This window comes from Cebus imitator, unplaced genomic scaffold, assembly GCF_001604975.1.
Source record: "Cebus imitator isolate Cc_AM_T3 unplaced genomic scaffold, Cebus_imitator-1.0 Scaffold612, whole genome shotgun sequence".
Taxonomy (NCBI): domain Eukaryota; kingdom Metazoa; phylum Chordata; class Mammalia; order Primates; family Cebidae; genus Cebus; species Cebus imitator.
The window spans coordinates 919,259-924,695 of NW_016107927.1; the positions used below are offsets into that span (position 1 = coordinate 919,259).

At 35.7% G+C, this 5,437-nt stretch overlaps 1 pseudogene; it reads left to right on the forward strand.

Annotated features, from left to right (window-relative positions):
• Nucleotides 1-5,038: 5,038 nt before the first annotated feature.
• Nucleotides 5,039-5,363, forward strand: LOC108294948 (annotated as a pseudogene).
• Nucleotides 5,364-5,437: the final 74 nt, after the last annotated feature.

Here is a 5,437-nt window from a genome sequence, read left to right on the forward strand (position 1 = left end):
TTTGTAACAATACAAAAGGTGCATAAAATTCTATAAATAAAAGCAAAGGAACAACAATGCCAAATTGCATTTAGTGACGCTGAAGCAGGAGAGTAAATCCCACTTCCATCCTTACGTCCTATTCATCCCATTACCAACACCACTCTAAGGTTATCACTTTTGGACAAACATGCTGTTATTCTCCCTCCTTTGTTAAGCCAAAAGGTATCATACTATATTCATCATACTGTGCTTTGCTTTTTTTAAACCTAACAATATAGTTTAGCAATCTTCATCAGTTCATAGGAATATTCCATATTTCCTCTAATGGTTATACACTAAGTTAATCACATGGATAGAGCAAAAATTATTTAGCTGGCCCCATTAAAGATATTTCGGTTTCTTCTAATATTGGCTATTACAAACAATGATTCAAAAAATAACCTTGGGGCAAGGCGTGGTGGTTCTCCTATAATCCCAACATTTTGGGAGGTCGAGATAGGCAGATCAGTTGAGGTCAGGGATTCAAGACCAGTCTGGCCAACACGGTGAAACCTCATCTCTACTAAAAAAAAAAAAAGTAATACTAATAATACAAAAATTAACCGGGCATGGTGGTGGGTGCCTGTAATCCCAGCTACTTGGGAGGCTGAGGCAGGAAAATTGCTTAAACCCATGAAGCAGAAATTATAGAGAGCTAAGACCATCCCACTGTACTCCAGCTTGGACAACAGAGTGAGGCCCTGCCTCAAAAAAATAAAATAAAATAATAACCTTGGGTATCAGTGTGTGCATATGCTATTAAATCCGTAGAATAAATTCTCAGAAGTGACACTGTGGAGTCAACAAATAAGGATACCAGCGAATATCACATCAATACCAACTTTTGGGGAGTCTGCGGAGTAATGAGAACTCATATCCTGCAAGCAGGTCAACATGTCCATGCAAACACTTGAGAAAAAAATTTCCCAGAATCTAGTAAAGCTCAAATCTATATACTCTCCAGCTCTTAAACTCTACTCATAAGTAGAAACCTAACAATCTAGTTTAGCAATCTTCATCAGTTCATAGGAATCCGTAGAATAAATTACAATATACTACACTACACAATATACTACGAGACATACACAGCCACTTAACAGCTTTACTAATGACAACAAATAACACCAGAAAAAAAAAAGAAGAAGAAAGAAAGAGGGAAGGATGAATAATTTTTAAACTATAGTATATTTGCAAAATGGAATACAACACAGTAGTGAAGAATGAAGAAATTAGAGCTATAGGTATCCACAGTAATTTATCTATGCCTTAGACAATTACTTAATCTCTCTTTATCATAGTTTCTCCATTCATAAAATAGAAATAATAATATTCACAGAACAAATATTTGCTAATATTTATCAAGATTTTAGAACAGTACCTGGCATGTGGTAACTATATACATGTTTGTTAAATGAAATGGATCACAAATACAAATGTTACCACATTGAGTGAAAAGTCAAGTTTCAGAAAACTGTATACAGCATATGGAGACCAAGTGCAGGCAGTATAAAAACACAGAAAACAATACCACATACTACTACAGTAAGTGCTTGCTCAACCATGCCCATAGGTTGTTGGCAATAGCAACTTTTAAGCAAAAGAACATATAACAACACCTTTTTTCCCCCTCATAGTTATCACAAAATGATGTCGAACAAAATGACGTTGAGGATCTGCTGTACACCATTTCACTTGAAGTCACAGTTTCCAAGAACCTACAGATGTTAAGTGAGGACTTCCTGTATTTAGAAATGTAAAAATGCTATAATAAAGGCAAGGGAATGGCAATGCCAAATTGCAAACACTGATGCCAGGGCAAGAGACAATTTGGAAGGAACGTCTGGGAAATTAGCACTGGCAATGTTCATTCTTATACCTGGTGCTCATTCCGTTATTCTTCAAAGTTCTATGTATGCCATAAGAGTCCCATAATAAACAAATAACTTTTTTCCTTTTGTTCCTCCTCTACTTTGTGGGATTATTTAAGTAACTTTTTTTCTAAATGAAGGATATTCAGTGGAGGAAAAACAACAGAGTACATACTTATGAAATAATTACAAGCAAATACAGTGAAAAACTATCCAGTCATAGACACGAAAAAGGAAAAAGCATGATTGACAGAACACACAATACATGATATCTAAAACAATATCACAGATATTATTTTACCACAAAACAATTTTCAGATTCAGTAAAAAACAAAATCTATACTCCGCTTACAAGGACAAAACATTCGGATAGGAAGGTTAAAAATAAGAGCTACACCAAGCAAATTCTGACAAAGAGAAAAAGCAACAATGGAAATATAATTATATAAAATAAAATTCAAAATTTAAATAATTAATAGGAAAAGAGACAAAAAGAACACACCAAGCAGATGTCCTAAATCATATGTGCTAAGCAGCATAACTTTTAAATATATAATGCAAACAGGTTAGAACTGCAAGGAGAAAATGTCCAACCACAATCATAACAGAAAATTTTTCACACACCTCTGTCAAAAATCAATTGAGCAAAAGGACCAAAGTAATAAGAAACTCAACTCAATTTAGATAAACATGGAATTTTATATCTAAATAATAGAGAATATACATTTTCTCCAAACTCAAAATACTTATTAAAAATAGAATACTGTGTTTTATGAACACCTAAGTCTTCAAAAAATTCCCCAAATTTGAATTCTATAGGCCATGTGCACCAATTGCAATATAGGGGACTAGAAATTAACAAATAAATACTGATCAAAAATGAAAACATCAATGTCCTACCTGACTGAAATTTTAAAAACAATTTAGGCCCTTTATGCCTTTTGGTAGATTCTGGAAAGATTTTTCTTAGAAAATAACTTAAAACTTGGGGAAATTACATGCACAAAGCTATTACATCGAGAATTACTCATATGGCAAAAAAAAGTATAAGCAATCTAAATGCCCTTTTTTAAAAATTTGAGGCAAGGTCTCATTTTGTTGCCCAACAACCTAGAGTATAGTGGCACAATCAGAGCTCACTGCTGCCTCAACTTCCGAGGCTCAAGCAATCGTCAAGCCTTGGCCTCACGAGTAGCTGGGACTACAGGTGCACACCTCCATGCTCAGCTAATTAAAAAAAAATTTTTTTTTGTAGAAATGAGGTCTCCCTATGTTGCCCAGGCTGGTCTCAAGCTTTTGGGCTCAAGCAATTTCTTGCCTTGGCTTTACAAATTGTTGGGATTACAGGCATAAGCCACCATGTCTGGCCTAAATGTGTATTAATAAAGAAATACCTTAGTACTTTACAGTACATTCATTTGATGGACTATTGTACAATCATCTCCTTGACTGATGTAAGCATCATATAGCAATGTAGCAAATCCTCGTGAGACTGGGCATAATGGCTCACACTTGTAATTCCAGCACTTTGGGAGGCCAAGGCAGGGTGATTGCTTGAGCCCGAAAATTTGAGATCAGCCTGGGCAACACAGGGAGAACTCATTTCTACAAAAAAATTGAAAAATTAAGCAGTCATGGTAGCATATGCCTGTAGTCTTAGCTACTCAGGAAGATTGCTTGGGCTCCAGAGTTTTAGACTAGAGTCAGCTGTACTGTACCGTACTCTACCCTGGGTAACAGAGTCAAACTCTGTTTCAAAAAAAAAAACCCAAAAGAAAGAAAATCCTTGTGACAAGATCAAGAAAATAATCAGAATTGAAAATATGTAACTGGAAATGGTCATTTATCAGGAGATAAGATATAATGGTCAATGAATATATAAAAAGCTATCACCCAAGAAATCAATATATGATGATTAATGAAAATAAGAAATCACTCATCCCACCATCAAGGTGTCCAACCATTTTTACAAACATTAATGGTTTACTGATGAGGGTATAAGGAACCAAGCATTCACAACCACTGAGAACTTATAGAAATTGGTACAACCTTTCCACAGTTATTTTTGGCAACATCTACAAAACTTTGTGAAGGCCTTTTGACCTTCACAAAGTTTTGTACATGTTGTCAAAATAATTTTAAGAAATTCTATCTTTAAAATTCTATCTTTCAATATCATGAAAATGCCCATACTGCCCAAAGTAATTTATAAATTTAACGCTATCCTCATCAAGCTACCATTGATTTCTTCACAAAATTGGAAAAAGCCACCTTAAACTTCATATGGAACCAAAAGAGAGCCTGCATAGCCAAGACAATCCTAAGCAAAAGAATAAATAAATAAATAAATAAATAAAGTAAATAAATAAAGCTGGAGGCATCATGCCACCTGACATCAAACTATACTACAAAGCTACAGTAATAAAAACAGCATGATACTGGTACTAAAACAGAGATATTGACCAATGGAACAGAACAGAGGCCTCAGAAGTAATGCCACACATCTACAACCATCTGTTCTTTGACAAACCCAGCAAAAACAAGCAATGAGAAAAGGGTTTCCTATTTAATAAATGGTGTTGGGAAAATTGGCTAGCCATATGCAGAAAGCTGAAAGTGGATCCTTTCTAACACCTTATAAAAATTTAACTCCAGATGGATTAAAGATTTAAACATGAGGCCCAACACCATAAAAACCCTAGAGGAAAATGTAGGCAACACCATTCAGGACATAGGCATAGGCAAGGACCTCATGACTCAAACACCAAAAGCAAAGGCAACAAATGCCAAAATAGACAAATGGGATCTTACTAAACTTAAGAGCTTCTGTAAGCAAAAGAAACTATCATTAGAGTGAACTGGCAACCAAGAGAATGAGAAAAAAATTTGTGCAGTCTACCCATCTGACAAAGGGCTAATAACCAGAATCTACAAAGAACTTAAACAAATTTACAAGAAAAAAACAAACCCATTTAAAAAATGGGCAAAGGATATGAACAGACTCTTCTCAAAGAAGACATTTATGCAGCCAACAAACATGAAAAAAGCTTTTCATCACTGGTCATTAGAGAAATGCAAATCAAAACATTGAGATACCATCTCATGCCAGTTAGAATGGCAATCATTAAAAAATCAGGAGACAGCAGTCGCTCCGAAGCAGGGAAGTGGGACAAGATGGTTTACATCTCGAACGGACAGGTGTTGGACAGCCGGAATCAGTCTCCATGGAGATTATCTTTGATAACAGATTTCTTCTGGGGAATAGCTGAGTTTGTGGTTTTATTTTTCAAAACCCTGCTTCAGCAAGATGTGAAAAAAAGAAGAAGCTATGGAAACTCATCTGATTCCAGATATGATGATGGAAGAGGGCCACCAGGAAACCCTCCCTGAAGAATGGGTAGAATCAATCATCTGCGTGGCCCCAGTCCTCCTCCAATGGCTGGTGGATGAGGAAGGTAAATGTCTGCTCTAAGAAGCAGACAACTGGACATATGCATTCATAGCAGAGGGAAACCATCAAGAAGTGGAAGGCTGATCATGCTGAGCAG